We start from the raw sequence: 20173 nt of genomic DNA, 5'->3' as shown, positions 1-20173 counted from the left end.
TAATTAAAAAGCTCATTTACACCATGTTCCCCCCTTATAGCACTTTTTGGTCTGCTGATAGAAGGAGGGACAGAGGGAAGTACTGAATAGTTGTTGGTGAGCAGGAATATTTCATGGGATGTTGACATAGCAACTTTTCCCGTATTTATCTCACACACATATTATGTGAGAATTGTAAGGAATGACCAAGAGGTAACAAAAATAGTACCAATAATCTTGATAATGATGATAATAAAGACAGGTTTGTGCGTATGTGCTGTTGGGCCAATGAGACTCACTGATGAGATAAAGTTAAATTGTGATTTTTTTTTGTGACATTTACTTATTTAAAGTGTAATAACTTATTTTCAAATCGTCTTTAATACATGTAAGTTCCTACAGCTGTGCTTGATGCCGGAGTAGCAATAAGTCAAAGAAGCTGTCCACCTTTATAGTACCCCGACTTACAAAATTAATACGTTCCTGGGGGTCTTTCGTATGTCGAAGCACCCATCGCGCCTTTTGAATGAACTATAGGCTAATTGCTAACGGCAACAACAATACGTCGTTCAAGTGGAACAGCAAAGCCAAGGGGTTGTCACATGATTCTGAAGGCACTTACAGTCATTTTATAATGACTGTAAGTACATTTATCTTTTTCCACACACTCACAGCTCCAGCAGACTGTGAATGCTAGTTGTTGATATAGATATAGATATATAGATATAGATTTGTTATTCCCAGAAGTTTGCAGCTCTAATGTGGATAAAATTCCCCTCAGGTGAAAATAGTGGACACATATTAGCATTAAGGACGTGTCTTAAATGTAATTAATCAGTTTGTATAGTTATGGTAAGCAACTCTCTGCCTACACTCTTATAAATGTGATTAAAGTGAATTATTTTTGGCTCTAATTAGTAAACACAGAGTGAGTCTGCTGCTCGAAAAGAGCAGTGAGGGAACTGTGGCTCAGGTTTAAGGTTCAACCATCATCAACCAGAGCACAGTAGTCTCTGATCATCTTCCTGATTGGCTGCTGTACCAGTCAAGAGTTTAAACTTTGACCTTTAACCTCTCTTCTCTGTGTTGTTTCCTCTTTCAGACCAGAAGACGATCACAGCTGAGTCTGGACAGAACGTCACTCTGACATGTCGAGCTCCAAACAACAACATCATTGTTGTTCTAGAGTGGAGCAGAGCTGATCTGGAGCCAGATTATGTCCTCTTGTACCGGGATGAGCAGTTTGTTCCAGACAACCAGCATCCTTCTTTTAAGAACCGGGTGGATCTGCAGGACAGACAGATGAAGGATGGAGACATGTCTTTGATTCTGAAGAATGTGACGACTGCTGATAATGGAACATATAAGTGTCGTGTCTTCGTGAGAGGAGCAAACCACAGGAAGAGAGCTCATCTGAAGACTAAGCCAATCACCACCATCAGGTTAAATGTTTCTCCAGGTGAGTGGTGAAAAGAGGTGAAGCTGCTTCCTGGTTGTTGATGTTTGTTTCTAAAGATGTTGTTGATGAGACTTTGTAGAAAGCAGCTGGTCTGAGTGATGTGATCAGAGTGCAGTAGATAATGTCTGACAGCAGTTTGAAGAGGAAATGGATTCTGTTCTGTTCTTCACTCATCACCTACCTGACAGCTGACACCTCACACCTGTTTCTCACCTGCAGGTCAGACAGGAGGGTCTGTTGGACTGATCGTCGGTCTGTCTATTTGCGCTGTGCTTCTTGTTGCTGCTGTTGTTGGTTTTTTGATCTACAGAAAACATAAACAACAACAGAATAAGGATTCCTACCAGCCTCCTCGAGCTGAACAGCAGCCTGTTTGAAATGTGTCAGAGCTTCTTTTTTTTCCTCATCTGAGTCTCTTGCTTCTCTTCCAGCTTCTCCAAGGTGACACTGAGCATTCAGGGTAAAGACATTTGAAAATGTCAGGTTATAATAATAGTTTTAATAATCAGAATCAGAATCGTGTTTATTGGCCAAGTATGCAGACACATACAAGGAATTTGGTTCTGGTAGATGGTGGCTCTCAAGCACAGCAATGTAAATCACACACACACACACACACACACGCACGCACGCACACACACACACACACACACTATGTGCGTCTATATATACACTACACATGCATACACATACATACACAAAGCTGTGTAAACCAACTATAAATAACTCATCTAAACTTATATACATAAAATACAGAAATGAAATGAGGTGGAATGAATACTACAGAATGTACATAATAAACAGAAACAAGAAAAGTGCGAGAGAGCGCAGTACCGAGGCTGCCATCCACGGCGCCATCTTGAATGACCAATAATAATAGTTTTTAAGAAGTAGAAAACTGTCCCAAAGTTAAAGTTGAGCCTTTAGCTCCTCACTCGCTCATCGACCTTCATGAACACCAGCTGAAGTCTTCATAAGTAGTTTAGTTTATCAGACTAAACTTGTCTTTATACTGTGAGCTGTAGCTGCTACTTCCTGCTCTCGACCTCCTGCTGAGCTAATATCAAACTACCTGCTGCTTCACTTTAAACACATAAAACACTCATGTTTATATCACAGAAGCTTCTAATGTTTATTATATTTAGCTTTAAGCACTGCACACTTTTTTACTTTATTATTGCACACTGTATGTAATATATTTATTTCTATGAGCAGGAATCTTGTTTAGTTTTCTTTCTGTAACAATAAATCTGTTTTTATCAGAAACTTTCTGACCTGTTGACTCATTTCATGCAGTTTTCAGGGATTTTCTGTTTATAATGTTTTTTTTTTTTATAAAAGAGCCTTCAGATGGTTGTTGTTTTCTGGTGCTTCATGAATAATCTTGAACTGAAGCTGAATAATTTGAGCTGGACTCAAACAAACCTCACTGAGCAGATGTGTAAACTGGATCTAACTCCACTTTCTCTGGTTGGTTAACCAGCAGCTGCTTATCACAGGATTGGCTCAGCTGCTCCAGCCTGATGACCGTGACTCTCTGAGCAGCACAACAGGACTTTACAGTGTTTCCTGTTTCCTTTGAACACTCATCAAAGTGTGGTTGTATGAGGGTAACATCATGAGGAGAACAAACAGAATATAAACCAGTGTGTTTACAGTGAATATGTCAGGTCTGAGCTGCTGTGTGGACCAGTTAGAGAGCAGCAGCTGGAAACAGTCGTCTGAAAACAGATTTATCATCTAAAAGAAGAGCAGCGTCTTTTACTGTAAGCTTCTCTTTAGTGACGATGTCATCCATAACTAATGTCTCTGCAGGATCACTGTCTGCACGGTAAAACGCAAAATGCAGGCAAAATAAATCACATATGGATTTTTTTTACTATTCAAAGAGAACATTTACAGCATAAAAACATCAGGTTGTTGCTGCAGATAACAAAACGTCTACAAATAATTTATTATAATTGATAAAGAACAGATTTGTTGAAACTTTAGTAGCTGAACTGGGAAAGAATGTTGATCCCTTTTGTAATTCAGGGATTTAAAACAATGATTTCCTGACTCTGTCTGTCTGAAATGTAACACTAGTTACATTTCATGCAAAAACTGTTAGGTCAAAGTGGAAGGCAAGGACTGTACAAACATGGCTTGTGCTTGGCCTGACTCATAGAATTAAGCTTAGAGTTTGAATGTGAGAGGACTGTTGTGAAAAAAACAACAACAATTCACTCTAAAGGTCGCCCAGCAAAACATGATAACAACATAATGACTTGTGATCATTTGTCAAGGTTTTCAGAGTTTAAAGGACAGTCTGGATTCTGTTAATCTGACAGTTGCAGCCTGCAGTGGATTTGATTTGTTTGGATTTTGGATCTGAGCAAAGATGAGAAAACTGCAGTCTGTCCTCGTGGAGTTTCTTACTTTGATTCAATGAGAAGAGCAGAGCCAGGAAGGAAGAGCCTGGCTTAGAACAAGGACTATGTTCAGGTGTGAGCTACACTACAGTAGTGATGGTAAATTTGATTCTTTTTACTGAATGGAGTTTTAATGAGTCACTCACCAAAGTGAATCGGATTTTTGAGTCATTTGATTCACTGAGTCAGTTGACCAGAGAGTTAAAAAAAAAGTACATTTTCACTCAAACTTAATTTGTTTCTCTTTTCATGTATATCCTACTGCTAAGATGAATGATTCTAAAAAAAAAAAAACCCAAACTATTTTATAGAGCAAAAAAGAGCAAAAACATTTCTAAAATTAAGCAATTTCCTATCAAAATTGCTTAATAAACATTTATTTTGTTTATTTTTTTTTATTAGTATTCTCCTTAAATGTGTTAAATATATATTTTCTCATCTAAATGTCCACTGAAATGTGCGCCAGGGGGCGGTAATGCGCCTTAACATTGGTTGCCAACCAAGAAGAATAAGAAGCTGTGAGCCAGGAGGGAGGGGGTGAGTGAGTGAGTGTCACTACCCGATCCGTACCGGAAGCCCGATCGGTACCCCGCATGCGCAAATCTTACGTCACTTCCTCTCTTTGCCAACATTGCGACATTCAATATATTTGAATGATGCGGTTAGCGCCCAGTTAGCTCCTAGCATTTCTCAACAGCTCTGCCTCCTTTTCGACTGCCTGGGACATTTAAACAATGGATAATCCGTATACAAAGAAATTCATGCTTTTCTCCTCAACAGAGAGCGTCCCCCGATTGAGCAACAGCGCCGTAAAATAAGAAGAATGGCGCCTAATTACAGAGTTAATAATGCAGACTTTGTAATATCTCACGTGTAGATTCATCAGCCAGATTAAGTGTTTACTGGCAATTGACAGTGATAGCGCACATCATCATCACTATTCCAACAATCCTCTCCTCACAGACAAGCATAAACACACTCGACTATCGCTAAATCAGATTTAACACACGTTTGTAATGACGCTAATTCAGTTTATAATAGGGTTTATTCGCTCGGTCAGCAGATGGCGGTATCCTCGTACACTGGGGAGTACACTGCCATTAAACGAACAGAAGAAGAAGAAAACATCTGCACATGCGCGGTACGGATCGGATAGACTCGATTTGTACGGTCAGACTTTACACATGCGCAGTAAGGATCGGGGAGTCCTGATCCGTAACTATCTTTTTATTTTTCGTTTTTGTCTACATTGTACTGAAATGCTTCATTATTGCAAAGATTTTAAGATATACTTGTTATTCTTAACATCTTAACAGATACTCTGGGCTGTAACTATCGTAAAACACTACGACCGGAAGTAGAAACCTTTCGCGCATGCGGGGTACCGATCGGGTTTCCGGTACGGATCGGGTAGTGACAGGGAGCATTCGTTCGCTCTATAGTAGCGGCCGCCATTAGCCGGAAACTGGAGCTTGGCTGTGCCGCGCTATGAATTCTGGGATATGGTGGGCCACGAAGGACACACCCGACCCATCCTTCAAATTCAGGGAAAAGGAGGACGCATTTGTCGGCTGCATTCGGAGGAGTCTATGAATTTGGACAGCCTTCGGCGCGTCGCTGTGACGTAATCGGTCTACAAATGCAGCCTCAGGAGGATGCAGCCCATGAATTTGGACACGACCTATGATTCAGCACAGGAGGGAGGGGGTGAGTAGCTCAAATGTGTTGTTAGCATGTTAGCAGAGCGATGCTACTGTGAACGGAGGAGCTATTTTCTTGATGTGAGCTTCTACTCAGGGTTTTTTCTTCCAGTTCAGAGCAGAAATTTTTTGTTAAGATACTGGATGTTGTGTTTTTTCTCCACAATTTTAATTATAAGCTAGATACATTGCTGCTAACAGCAACAGGGATGAGTCAGTGAGTCCGTTGGGCTTGTGAATCATGATTCATTAGTCAGTAAAGTGATTCTCGAGTATTGAACGATTCAATTCAACAGACAGATCTGTGTCTACAGTTTGAAACAACTCACATCCAAAAAATGTGAAATGTGGAGCACTGCTTTCAAATGAAAAAGGTGGAAAACAATAACTCACTAAAAACCCCATTCAAAAAAGTAAAATTCTGATATTTTTCAGGATTTTCAAAATGTTTTTTAATGTAGTTTTAAAAATAAGTAAACTTCAAAATCAAATTAGGGATCATATTTTTATGTTATCAATAAAAATTTACTTTGCAGTTTACTTTCCTTTCATTGGTTCTGCTGAGGATGTTCCAGTAGAAACAACCTGACGGAGGAATGTGAGCTATGCAGTGATGTAAGGAGCTCTCTGATTGGTTAGAGAGAAAGCGCGTCACCAGAGTTACTTTAGGCTCTGGTTTCTTGTTGCGCTGCAGAGTACAGGCTGTTGTTTCTGCACGTGGCGTGTTATTCACACTTGTAAAATCTTCAGCTGTGACATATGAAGAATAAGAAGTGACAGTAGAGCGACACAGAGTCTTTATCCTCACAGTGCAGCGGTGGATTCAGCCTGTTTAAGGTAACTAACAATGCTAATGCTGTCAGACAGCACTGAGCTGTTACATTCATACACAGTGTCTTTAAAATAGTGATTAAAACGCTGCCTGTAAACAAAGTGCCATCAGACAGGATGTCATCACTAAACTTTCAAACACATCAGATTAAAATGAGCTGACAGCAAATCGTTCCTTGTATTACTGCACAAGGAAAAGACTGGAGATGACAAAAATGATTTAATGGATTTTGTTTTCATTACATGTGTGCACTCATTCATTCTGAATGTAAAGTAGTGTGTAGTGTAGTTTTAGAAAATGTAACAGACCAGCACACAACAAATGAGACAACAAGCAAGAAGGATTTAGAAGTTCACAAGTGTTTCTTTCTTAAAGAACAGGCTCTGGTAATACGTGCAGCAATGGCACGGTTGTAAGGTTTATCTAGGCACAAACCTATTGCTGGAACAGCCGAGACAATTCTACTGCAACTAGCAAAGCACTGGACACAGGCATATATGCGAACAAAGAGTACCAGTGTGTGTGTGTGTGTGAGTGTGTGTGTGTGTGTGTCTGTGAACAACTACTAAGGATGAGACATTCTATACATCCATCCATTCACTTCCGCCTATCCTTTCCTGGGTCGCTGGAGCCTATCCCAGCTGTCATAGGGCGAGATGCACAGAGACATAGACAACCATTTGCACTCACAGATTCACACCTATGGGCAATTTAGATTAATCAATTAACCTATCCCCCACTGCATGTCATTGGACTGTGGGAGGAAGCCGGGAAGAACCCCCGCAAACATGGTGAGAACATGCAAACTCCACACAGAAAGACCCCGGCTTGATGGTGGAATTGAACTCAGGACCTTCTTGCTGTGCGACAACAGTAAAGACCGTGCTGCCCTGAGACATTCTATCAATATGCAATAGATTATATACCTCTAAGCATATATGATAATGATAATAATAATGGATTGCATTTATATAGCGCTTTTCAAGACCCTCAAAGCGCTTTACAATGCCACTATTCATTCACTCTCACATTCACACACTGGTGGAGGCAGCTACAGTTGTAGCCACAGCTGCCCTGGGGCAGACTGACAGAAGCGAGGCTGCCATATCGCACCTTTGGCCCCTCTGGCCAACACCAGTAGGTGGTAGGCGAAGTGTCTTGCCCAAGGACACAACGACCAGGATAGCGAGAGCAACCTCCCATTTACAGATGAGCTTCCCAACTGCCAAACCAAACAGTATTATATGTTTCTAAGTATAAATGACAACCCAAAAATATAACCCTGACAACGATCACCTCCGGGTTTCAGCCATGACCTAGGTTGCAGCAAGAGCATTTGACTTGATTATCAAAGTGCTCTCCTAGGAGTAGACAGGCTGAGAAGTTCAGTTAAATAGCAATATTATTTACGATTTTGAATGTAAGCAATAAAATCTTAAAATCAGTCCGATTTTTGATGGGCAGCAAGGATCGGGGTAATAGAATCAAACCTTGTAGTACCAGCTAAAAGGCGCGCCGCTGCATTTTGGACAAGTTGTAGTTTATGAAGAAGGGAGGACTGGAGGCCCAGGTAAAGGGAGTTGCAGTAGTCTAATTTTGAAATAACAAAGGCATGGATAAGTTCTTCAAGATCCATTCGCAGTATGTAATGCTTAACCTTAGAGTGCAGCCTCGTACAACATCAAGTCTTACATGGACCGGCAGCCATTTTTTTTTTTACTGTGTAAGCACTTTCTTACTACAAGACTGACTCTCATGTGCCTTTATCTAAGTGTGTTTAACCTGACAGTCACACTTTCACACTCAGGTGGATCCATCAGGTCCAACTCACAGTTCCGTTTCTTGTCCTTGCAGATTAAAGGTGTCAGGAATCAAACTGCTGTCCTGATCTAATCAGTAGACGACCCTCCTGAGCCACAGCTGCTCACAGGACAATCATCAGACCTAAAAGGAAAAACTATATATATAGTATATAGTATTTCACTGTAGTAAAATACAATAAATAATAACTAAGAATGGAGGGGCCTATGGAGATTGGACATCTGCCGAAGTATTGAACAGAAGAACAAAATATTGCACAAAAGCAAGAAAGCAGCAACATATTGCTTGTATGATTGTATGGGAGAGATCTGCTCACACTCTTAATTTGCATTAATTGTTCTGACAGCCCACAGGAAGAAGCTGCTCTTTAGTCTGTTGGTTTTGCACCTGATGGATCTGAACCCTTTTCCAGAGGGCAGGATGCTGAATGGGTGGTGGTTAGGATGAAGGTGCTCTTTCATAATCGCCCTGGATCTGGAGAGACATCTAGAGCTGGAAATGGAGTCCAGGGAGGAGAGCGGACAGCCGATCACCTTCTCTGCAGTTTTGATGACCCTCTAGAGTCTCTTCTTATTGGCTGTTGTACAATCAGCGTACCGCACAGGGATGGCGTGCACCAGCACACTCTGGATTGTGGCACGATAGAAGGACACTAGTAGGTCAGTCTGCAGCCTGTTCCATCTCTGAACCCTCATGAAATGGAGGCGCTGCTGAGCTTTCTTCAACAGGGCTGATGCAAGATCAATTATTAAACTGTACAAAAAGTCAACAAGTCATCTTTAGAGAGCAGATATTAAATCTTTGGGTCTTGAAATTAGCAGAAAGGAATTCACTTTATTACTCAGCAGCCATCTTTTTATCAGACATGAAGAGACTGTTTGTTCCCTGACAATCGTTCAGCAGGAATAAAGCAAGGAGACACAGAGATTTGCACATATGTGAAGGCACTACTGATTTTGGCTTAAACAGGAGCTACATTTGCTCCCATCCCCTCATGAAGAGAAGAATCAGGAAAGAATTTTACTTATAAAATTGTAAAAACCAGTTTCTTCACTTTTAGAAAGATTAAGATGTGAAATTAAAAGAAAAGGTGAAATGACCCAGTGTTAAATTTACCTCTGTCCCAACTGCGTTGATAGATTTTTAAATGTTTTATCAAATAGAAATGAGACCCATCCGGAAATACTCCGGAAGTGTCTAGTCATTTTCAGACCTGTTGCATCATGTTCCCTAAGCACAGCGGTGATGCAGCAGATGATTCTGTGATGTATAGAGAGACAGAGCGGATGTAATTTTACTTTCTTAAGCTGCACCGGCGTTTGTAATGGAAATAAAGAGTGACTTCCTGTAGAGATTTCAATAGTATTTTATTTTCCTATAATACAGACGCTGTAAAAAAAACCTTTAAGATACACCATAGCTTGTGATGAAAAGAAGAACTTTCTATCCGCTTGTAACCTACAGGCTGCCTATGTGTAAAAAAAAAAAAAAAAAAAAAAAAAAAAAAATTGAATAAATATCGCTTAGTGAATACTACTTTTCCTTTTGAGAGTCCTTTTTTACAAGAGACTGAAAAAACAAACCAGCGACAGGCGATCTTGTTTCTCACACACACACACACACACACACACACACACACATACACACACACACACACACACACACCCACACCCCGCGGGGCAAGGAGGAGTTTTTTTCTTCATTACTTTAACAATAAGTTTTCTCAATAGATAGAAAATGATGACGCTGAGGAGTCAACATCCGATATTATCATTGCTTGTAACCCGGTTTCTTACATCTCCCCACTAGTCTTAGCGAGGAAAAAAAGCTCATATTCGAATAAGTTTATTAAAGCACCCCCCCTCTGTGGGAAAGAGTCAACCATGAGCCGAGTTTTGTCAACAGCAATTGTCCATTTGGTAAAACAAATATCCGTCTCAAAGTCGTATTTTACCGTTGCAGAAAACAGACGGCGTTCGCAAGAAGGCCCACACACACACACACACACACACACACACACACACACACATACACACACACACACACACACACACACACACACACACACACACACACACACACACACACACCCCGCGGGGCAAGGAGGAGTTTTTTTCTTCATTACTTTTTACAATAAGTTTTCTCAATAGATAGAAAATGATGACGCTGAGGAGTCAACATCCGATATTATCATTGCTTGTAACCCGGTTTCTTACATCTCCCCACTAGTCTTAGCGAGGAAAAAAAGCTCATATTCGAATAAGTTTATTAAAGCACCCCCCCTCTGTGGGAAAGAGTCAACCATGAGCCGAGTTTTGTCAACAGCAAGAACAAGGTCAGACAGCAATTGTCCATTTGGTAAAACAAATACCCGTCTCAAAGCCATATTTTACCGTTGCGGAATGTGGGAAAACAGACGGCGTTCGCAAGAAGCCAATCAAAAAAAAAAAAAAACAACCCACTCTAACTATCGGTATTGTCAAGAGAAAGATGCGAAAAACAGATGCTTCGCTAGACTAGGATAAAATGAGAGAAGAAGCGGAAGGGGAGTCGTTATCTGTGACAGTTCTACCAATCGCGAGGAAGAATCCGTGAATATTATGTCAGCATTCCGTTCAAACAACGCCGCCGATCAGAGCGCCATCTCGCCAGAACTGTTCATACCTCACCCCGGTAAGTTTTTTTCTTTACGACTTTAAATTATATATCAACAGAGATGTCAATAATTTGATTACTTTCTTTTAGATTTCTACATCAATGATTTCACGCAAGTGGACTACGGTACGTTTAAATAAGTATATACCATTTTTTAAATAAGTTTAGATAGACTTGATTTAACCATGCTCTGATACTTACAGAAACAATCGATAATGCAGTGAGTAACAGCAGAAATCCGGCCGTTTTCCGCGGCGAATTAGAAGCCATATCCCCCGCAGAACCTCCGCTGCCGCCGCGTCGAAGAGAAGACGGCACTATTTTCGTCTCCGCATACCGGGAGAACCGCGGAGAAAAAAGTTTTAAAATCGAAGGTAAACAATATGATGCATTATCCGCCATTTTGTTGAATAACAGGATGTGACGGAGTAATCCGAGTGTGCTATACCGCCCCTCCCGACCCGGAGCAGATTTTTAAAAAGTTTTGCTTTATTTCTCGACAGAGGTAACCGAGAATATACAGACCCCGCCGCAGCGAAAAGAAGAAGAAGAAGACGACGACGTTATTTTCGTCAACGCATACCGAGAGAACTGCAGGAAAATACCTTTTAAACCAAAAGGTAAACAATATGATGCAATATCCGTCATTTCGATAAATATCAGGATGTGGCGGAGTAATCCGAGTGTGCTATACCGCCCCTCCCGACTTGGAGTGGTATAAAGCGAGCTAAAAAGTTTTTTTTTTTTTTTATTAAATCTTTCTCTTTTTGTTTTATTTCTCGGCAGCCGAGATTACGGATATACCTATTCAAGCCCCCTCCGCTACAGACAATCGCGCGGAGGAGCGAGGTAAATAAAACGTTTTTTCATTCTCAAAAAAATAGGAAGGATGAGATTGTTTTCTTAAATCTCTTCTGTTTTATTTTCCCCGACAGAGACCGATACAGAAAATCAGGCGGAAGAAAATCAGGCTGAGGAGGAACCGTCCAGATCGCCTCCTCTCAGGAGAGCTCCTCTCAGGAGACTGAGAGGTAATTGACGGGGGGATGAATCGATCCTATTAAACTTCTCTGCTCTATAAAAATAAAAAATGTAAGGTTTAAAAAATACATTCTGTCGGTCTTTTCTTACAGCTCGACGGATGCTTCATAAGAAGAGAATCCTTGAAAACCTCGCTTTCATGTACGCCATAACAGTTCGCACATATGCATCGATATACAGACACAAGGACCTGTAAAGTAAAAGCATGTAAAAGTCTGTGAATTAAGAAATAAAGAAAATCATGTCGGAAGAACACAGCATTCCTGAGGCTTTGTTGGAAGCCGTGGCAGAATTAAACAGAAACGATGAACATTTAGCCCCACCGTTAGAAAACAATATAGCCCCACCACCAAACGACCCACTACAACCTTTAGAAAACGCATTGCAGGTCCTCCTTCAAAACATTGAAAACGAGCGGCTTGCCGGTCTACTGAACTTTGTGTCATGGTCCTGGGCCATGTGGGCCCAGTATTCTTAGTTCTTTGTATTCTCGTATTTCGTTCCTTATTTAGGCCATGTCTTCTGAGTTGCCCTGTTGTGTTGTTCCCTAAGTGTTTTTCCCTTCATGGCTCTCTCCCCCCTGTGTGCCCTCTATGTATTGATGAGCCCTCGTCTCCCTTTGTGGTTGTTTCATGTTTCCCCAGCCCGTTATGTCTGTGTTTTTCCCCGTGCTCTCTCTCCTCCTGTCGGAACCTCTGTGCCTCTACATGTCATGTTCAGTTCACCCCGCCCTGTCTCGTTATGATTATCAGTGTCACCTGTGTTCCCCGTGTGTGCCCACTTTCCTCGTTTACCCTCTGTGTATTTCTGTCTGAGTCTCCCTCTGTTCGGCGTCGTGTTCTCCCTCATGTTGTGTGGATCTTCCTGTGTCTTCCTGCGAGTGTTAGTTTACTTTTCCCAGTTAGTTCTGTATGTCCTGTATTCTACCGTGCCAGCATTAAAGCTGTGTTCTTTAAGTTTATCCCCGTGTCTGTGAGTCTGCATCTTGGGTCCTTCTCCTGCCTGCCACACAACCAACCATGACAGAAGAACACGACCACAACACGGACCCAGCAGTTCACAACCCCTCCGCGGACCTCCAGGACGACGCGAACATGTCGGACCCAGCGACACAGAGGAGGGGGATCGTCCGGACAGTGGAGTCTCTATGCGACAAGTGGCTGCACTGTTCCAGTGAGGAGGAACGAGAGGAGTTCGCCCGCCAAGTAGGGGTGTGCGTATCTGTGTTCCCCTGGTTATGGGAGACGCTGCACCCCCTCGTCAGCGACTTTCTCGCCTCCACCCTCCAACTCCGTCCGCAGGAGCAGCGGCCCGGTGGGCGTGCCCCTTCACCAGAGCCGTGCCGTTGCGCCGTTTCCCCGCTGTCTCATGAGCCAGTAGCGGTCAGAGTTGGAACGGTGAGGCTCGCCACAGACACACCTTCCGCCCGCACCCCGCCGGCTTCCGCGTCTTCACCGCGGTCTGGCCGCACGGCGTGGCGCACGGAGACAACGGAAGCCATAGACTTTGGCGAGGAAGAGCGGCAGCAGGTGTTACGGGCTTATCGGGAGGACGAGCTCCGGCGGAAACCCTGGCTCATCCCGGAGGAGGACCTCTCACCTGCTGCACAGCCTACCAGCCGCTCGCCGTCTCCGATCCGCTTAGGCTATTTTTCGCCTGTCTCATTCCTGGCAAGGATGGGGGCGGACGACAGGGAACTCACCACTACGTCACCCTCTGTGTTGGCGCCATCAGCGCCCGTCGCGCCAGCTTCCTCTGCTCGAAGGAGGCGGCGCGCCAGCCGCCATAAACTGGACAATGCTAAAACTACAAAACATGAAGTGGACGGCGGGTTCATCTTTGATAGAGCTATTTTTGTCGACCCTGAGCCTGCCATTTCTCGGACAGTTTTTTCTGAGCCTGCTCCTTTCCTGCTCGTGTTTCTCCTCCCAGGCCAGCTCAGTCAGCTCCCTCGCAGCCACCCTCAGTTCAGTCAGCTCCCTCGCAGCCACCCTCAGTTCAGTCAGCTCCCTCGCAGCCACCCTCAGTTCAGTCAGCTCCCTCGCAGCCACCCTCAGTTCAGTCAGCTCCCTCGCAGCCACCCTCAGTTCAGTCAGCTCCCTCGCAGCCCTTCACAGCTCAGTCAGCTACCCTCCTGGAAGCCCCCGCTGCCTGGTATTCTCAGCATCGGCATCTTTTCCCGTCAAGATTTATCGCTAAATCATTCGATCCTCCCTTAAGAGAGAGACTGCATCCTCGCTGCCTTCACCCCAGTACACCAGTGTCACCTGGGTCTCCAGTGTCACCCCCAGTTCAGTCTCCGGTAGCTCCAGTGTCACCCCCAGTTCAGTCTCCGGTAGCTCCAGTGTCACCCCCAGTTCAGTCTCCGGTAGCTCCAGTGCCGCCTGTAGCGCAGGCCCCAGTAGCTCCAGTGCCGCCTGTAGCGCAGGCCCCAGTAGCTCCAGTGCCGCCTGTAGCGCAGGCCCCAGTAGCTCCAGTGCCGCCTGTAGCGCAGGCCCCAGTAGCTCCTGTAGCCCAGTCCCCGATAGCAGTACGGTCCGCTGGTCAGCTTAACATCCAGCCAGGGGTCTCAAATCTCTCTGGCTCTGCATCAGCTCCTGCTGGGAGCTCGGATGAGCTCATCCAGGACTCCGCGGCTCCCACGCCGCCATCTACCTCGTCAGCTGGAGGGTCCGAGGGGCCCGTTCAGCCTCCTGTCTCCGCTGGAGGGTCCGAGGGGCCCGTTCAGCCTCCTGTCTCCACTGGAGGGTCCGAGGGGCCCATTCAGCAACCTTCCTCGTCAGCTGGGGGTTCAGGAGAACCGCACCAGCCTCATGCCACGTCAGCTGGAGGGTCCGAGGGGCCCGTTCAGCCTCCTGTCTCCGCCGGAGGGTCCGAGGGGCCCGTTCAGCCTCCTGTCTCCGCTGGAGGGTCCGAGGGGCCCGTTCAGCAACCTTCCTCGTCAGCTGGGGGTTCAGGAGAACCGCACCAGCCTCATGCCACGTCAGCTGGAGGGTCCGAGGGGCCCGTTCAGCCTCCTGTCTCCGCTGGAGGGTCCGAGGGGCCCGTTCAGCCTCCTGTCTCCGCTGGAGGGTCCGAGGGGCCCGTTCAGCACCATGCCACATCAGCTGGAGGGCCCGAGGAGCCCATCCAGCCACCTTCTGCTACGCCTGGTCCAGCCTGTGCTTCGTCAGCTGCAGCCTCAGAGCCTTCGTCGGCTGCAGCCTCAGAGCCTTCGTCGGCTGCAGCCTCAGAGCCTTCGTCGGCTGCAGCCTCAGAGCCTTCGCCTGGTCCAGCCTCAGAGCCTTCGCCTGGTCCAGCCTCCGAGTCTTCAGCCTCGTCTGCCGCGGCTTCGGCCTGTGCTTCGTCTGGTCCTGTGCCCACCGGGCCATGGCCAGCACGCCTGACACTGGAGAGCCGCCGCTGCCTTCCGCGCGGCCGGCCCCCTGAACTGCTCCGTCTCCTCCGCCGCCGCCGCTGCCTTCCGCGCGGCCGGCCCCCTGAACTGCTCCGTCGTCTCCTCCGCCGCTGCCTTCCGCGCGGCCGGCCCCCTGAACTGCTCCGTCGTCTCCTCCGCCGCTGCCTTCCGCGCGGCCGGCCTCCGGACCAGCTCTGCCACCTGTGCCACCCGCCTGGTCGGCCCCCCGACCGTGTGACCCGTGAACTCTTGTTCCTGTGGGCTCTGGGTCGGCCCCCTGAACTTTATTTTGACTATGGTCGTGTGCTCCCGTGTTTTCTGTTGTTTATTTTGTTTCCCGTTCTGGTCCCTCCGTCCTGGTCCCCCGCCTCCCGCCCTGGGTGGGTTGTTTTCTGTTTTTGTTTTTGTTTCTCGGGTTTGGGCTGTCGGGAGCCAGCCCTTTAGGGGGGGGTGGTGTCATGGTCCTGGGCCATGTGGGCCCAGTATTCTTAGTTCTTTGTATTCTCGTATTTCGTTCCTTATTTAGGCCATGTCTTCTGAGTTGCCCTGTTGTGTTGTTCCCTAAGTGTTTTTCCCTTCATGGCTCTCTCCCCCCTGTGTGCCCTCTATGTATTGATGAGCCCTCGTCTCCCTTTGTGGTTGTTTCATGTTTCCCCAGCCCGTTATGTCTGTGTTTTTCCCCGTGCTCTCTCTCCTCCTGTCGGAACCTCTGTGCCTCTACATGTCATGTTCAGTTCACCCCGCCCTGTCTCGTTATGATTATCAGTGTCACCTGTGTTCCCCGTGTGTGCCCACTTTCCTCGTTTACCCTCTGTGTATTTCTGTCTGAGTCTCCCTCTGTTCGGCGTCGTGTTCTCCCTCATGTTGTGTGGATCTTCCTGTGTCTTCCTGCGAGTGTTAGTTTACTTTTCCCAGTTAGTTCTGTATGTCCTGTATTCTACCGTGCCAGCATTAAAGCTGTGTTCTTTAAGTTTATCCCCGTGTCTGTGAGTCTGCATCTTGGGTCCTTCTCCTGCCTGCCACACAACCAACCATGACAGAAGAACACGACCACAACACGGACCCAGCAGTTCACAACCCCTCCGCGGACCTCCAGGACGACGCGAACATGTCGGACCCAGCGACACAGAGGAGGGGGATCGTCCGGACAGTGGAGTCTCTATGCGACAAGTGGCTGCACTGTTCCAGTGAGGAGGAACGAGAGGAGTTCGCCCGCCAAGTAGGGGTGTGCGTATCTGTGTTCCCCTGGTTATGGGAGACGCTGCACCCCCTCGTCAGCGACTTTCTCGCCTCCACCCTCCAACTCCGTCCGCAGGAGCAGCGGCCCGGTGGGCGTGCCCCTTCACCAGAGCCGTGCCGTTGCGCCGTTTCCCCGCTGTCTCATGAGCCAGTAGCGGTCAGAGTTGGAACGGTGAGGCTCGCCACAGACACACCTTCCGCCCGCACCCCGCCGGCTTCCGCGTCTTCACCGCGGTCTGGCCGCACGGCGTGGCGCACGGAGACAACGGAAGCCATAGACTTTGGCGAGGAAGAGCGGCAGCAGGTGTTACGGGCTTATCGGGAGGACGAGCTCCGGCGGAAACCCTGGCTCATCCCGGAGGAGGACCTCTCACCTGCTGCACAGCCTACCAGCCGCTCGCCGTCTCCGATCCGCTTAGGCTATTTTTCGCCTGTCTCATTCCTGGCAAGGATGGGGGCGGACGACAGGGAACTCACCACTACGTCACCCTCTGTGTTGGCGCCATCAGCGCCCGTCGCGCCAGCTTCCTCTGCTCGAAGGAGGCGGCGCGCCAGCCGCCATAAACTGGACAATGCTAAAACTACAAAACATGAAGTGGACGGCGGGTTCATCTTTGATAGAGCTATTTTTGTCGACCCTGAGCCTGCCATTTCTCGGACAGTTTTTTCTGAGCCTGCTCCTTTCCTGCTCGTGTTTCTCCTCCCAGGCCAGCTCAGTCAGCTCCCTCGCAGCCACCCTCAGTTCAGTCAGCTCCCTCGCAGCCACCCTCAGTTCAGTCAGCTCCCTCGCAGCCACCCTCAGTTCAGTCAGCTCCCTCGCAGCCACCCTCAGTTCAGTCAGCTCCCTCGCAGCCACCCTCAGTTCAGTCAGCTCCCTCGCAGCCACCCTCAGTTCAGTCAGCTCCCTCGCAGCCCTTCACAGCTCAGTCAGCTACCCTCCTGGAAGCCCCCGCTGCCTGGTATTCTCAGCATCGGCATCTTTTCCCGTCAAGATTTATCGCTAAATCATTCGATCCTCCCTTAAGAGAGAGACTGCATCCTCGCTGCCTTCACCCCAGTACACCAGTGTCACCTGGGTCTCCAGTGTCACCCCCAGTTCAGTCTCCGGTAGCTCCAGTGTCACCCCCAGTTCAGTCTCCGGTAGCTCCAGTGTCACCCCCAGTTCAGTCTCCGGTAGCTCCAGTGCCGCCTGTAGCGCAGGCCCCAGTAGCTCCAGTGCCGCCTGTAGCGCAGGCCCCAGTAGCTCCAGTGCCGCCTGTAGCGCAGGCCCCAGTAGCTCCAGTGCCGCCTGTAGCGCAGGCCCCAGTAGCTCCAGTGCCGCCTGTAGCGCAGGCCCCAGTAGCTCCTGTAGCCCAGTCCCCGATAGCAGTACGGTCCGCTGGTCAGCTTAACATCCAGCCAGGGGTCTCAAATCTCTCTGGCTCTGCATCAGCTCCTGCTGGGAGCTCGGATGAGCTCATCCAGGACTCCGCGGCTCCCACGCCGCCATCTACCTCGTCAGCTGGAGGGTCCGAGGGGCCCGTTCAGCCTCCTGTCTCCGCTGGAGGGTCCGAGGGGCCCGTTCAGCCTCCTGTCTCCACTGGAGGGTCCGAGGGGCCCATTCAGCAACCTTCCTCGTCAGCTGGGGGTTCAGGAGAACCGCACCAGCCTCATGCCACGTCAGCTGGAGGGTCCGAGGGGCCCGTTCAGCCTCCTGTCTCCGCCGGAGGGTCCGAGGGGCCCGTTCAGCCTCCTGTCTCCGCTGGAGGGTCCGAGGGGCCCGTTCAGCAACCTTCCTCGTCAGCTGGGGGTTCAGGAGAACCGCACCAGCCTCATGCCACGTCAGCTGGAGGGTCCGAGGGGCCCGTTCAGCCTCCTGTCTCCGCTGGAGGGTCCGAGGGGCCCGTTCAGCCTCCTGTCTCCGCTGGAGGGTCCGAGGGGCCCGTTCAGCACCATGCCACATCAGCTGGAGGGCCCGAGGAGCCCATCCAGCCACCTTCTGCTACGCCTGGTCCAGCCTGTGCTTCGTCAGCTGCAGCCTCAGAGCCTTCGTCGGCTGCAGCCTCAGAGCCTTCGTCGGCTGCAGCCTCAGAGCCTTCGTCGGCTGCAGCCTCAGAGCCTTCGCCTGGTCCAGCCTCAGAGCCTTCGCCTGGTCCAGCCTCCGAGTCTTCAGCCTCGTCTGCCGCGGCTTCGGCCTGTGCTTCGTCTGGTCCTGTGCCCACCGGGCCATGGCCAGCACGCCTGACACTGGAGAGCCGCCGCTGCCTTCCGCGCGGCCGGCCCCCTGAACTGCTCCGTCTCCTCCGCCGCCGCCGCTGCCTTCCGCGCGGCCGGCCCCCTGAACTGCTCCGTCGTCTCCTCCGCCGCTGCCTTCCGCGCGGCCGGCCCCCTGAACTGCTCCGTCGTCTCCTCCGCCGCTGCCTTCCGCGCGGCCGGCCTCCGGACCAGCTCTGCCACCTGTGCCACCCGCCTGGTCGGCCCCCCGACCGTGTGACCCGTGAACTCTTGTTCCTGTGGGCTCTGGGTCGGCCCCCTGAACTTTATTTTGACTATGGTCGTGTGCTCCCGTGTTTTCTGTTGTTTATTTTGTTTCCCGTTCTGGTCCCTCCGTCCTGGTCCCCCGCCTCCCGCCCTGGGTGGGTTGTTTTCTGTTTTTGTTTTTGTTTCTCGGGTTTGGGCTGTCGGGAGCCAGCCCTTTAGGGGGGGGTGGTGTCATGGTCCTGGGCCATGTGGGCCCAGTATTCTTAGTTCTTTGTATTCTCGTATTTCGTTCCTTATTTAGGCCATGTCTTCTGAGTTGCCCTGTTGTGTTGTTCCCTAAGTGTTTTTCCCTTCATGGCTCTCTCCCCCCTGTGTGCCCTCTATGTATTGATGAGCCCTCGTCTCCCTTTGTGGTTGTTTCATGTTTCCCCAGCCCGTTATGTCTGTGTTTTTCCCCGTGCTCTCTCTCCTCCTGTCGGAACCTCTGTGCCTCTACATGTCATGTTCAGTTCACCCCGCCCTGTCTCGTTATGATTATCAGTGTCACCTGTGTTCCCCGTGTGTGCCCACTTTCCTCGTTTACCCTCTGTGTATTTCTGTCTGAGTCTCCCTCTGTTCGGCGTCGTGTTCTCCCTCATGTTGTGTGGATCTTCCTGTGTCTTCCTGCGAGTGTTAGTTTACTTTTCCCAGTTAGTTCTGTATGTCCTGTATTCTACCGTGCCAGCATTAAAGCTGTGTTCTTTAAGTTTATCCCCGTGTCTGTGAGTCTGCATCTTGGGTCCTTCTCCTGCCTGCCACACAACCAACCATGACACTTTGACCCTCTGCAGCCGATAGAAAATGCTCTTCAGCTCTACGACCGGCAGCAGGGGGAGCAGCAGGTGCAGCAGCAGCATCATCAGCAGCAGCCCAGGGAGGAGGAGGACCGGCCTGCGGAGCATCAACAAGGAGGAGGAGGATCTCGGGTACAGAACGATGCGGTGACTCGCCGCGAACATTTTAATAATTTCGAAATAAGGCGAGTATTTAACATTCCCTCTCCGGATGAAGCGAGCGACCTCGCTCAATTTTACCTCAACGTCAGGGATAATTTTGTAGATCTAGCGGATAGGGTCAGACCGGAAGTTAGTCGTAACGACCGGGTTCAACTGGAGATCATCAGCGAGCACGCGCGAAATC

At 48.4% G+C, this 20173-nt stretch overlaps 2 long non-coding RNA genes and 1 pseudogene across 3 annotated transcripts in view; 2 read left to right on the top strand and 1 right to left on the bottom strand.

Annotated features, from left to right (window-relative positions):
• Positions 1-20173, bottom strand: part of LOC145425702 (uncharacterized) — a 260683-nt gene that overhangs the window by 109109 nt on the left and 131401 nt on the right. The gene's annotated exons all lie outside the window — the stretch shown is intronic.
• Positions 1009-3048, top strand: LOC113017292 (ICOS ligand-like; annotated as a pseudogene). Its single transcript, XR_013902615.1, has 2 exons — positions 1009-1438; positions 1658-3048. The product of XR_013902615.1 is annotated as an ICOS ligand-like (transcript).
• On the top strand, positions 10859-11948 carry LOC145422568 (uncharacterized). The gene is made up of 2 exons (XR_013903878.1): positions 10859-10983; positions 11061-11948. It is a non-coding gene; the product is annotated as an uncharacterized LOC145422568 (long non-coding RNA).

Source organism: Astatotilapia calliptera, chromosome 3, assembly GCF_964374335.1.
Source record: "Astatotilapia calliptera chromosome 3, fAstCal68.1, whole genome shotgun sequence".
NCBI classification, from domain to species: Eukaryota; Metazoa; Chordata; class Actinopteri; order Cichliformes; family Cichlidae; genus Astatotilapia; species Astatotilapia calliptera.
Note: the sequence above shows the minus strand (reverse complement) of the source record. Positions and strands in the feature narration are given on the sequence as shown.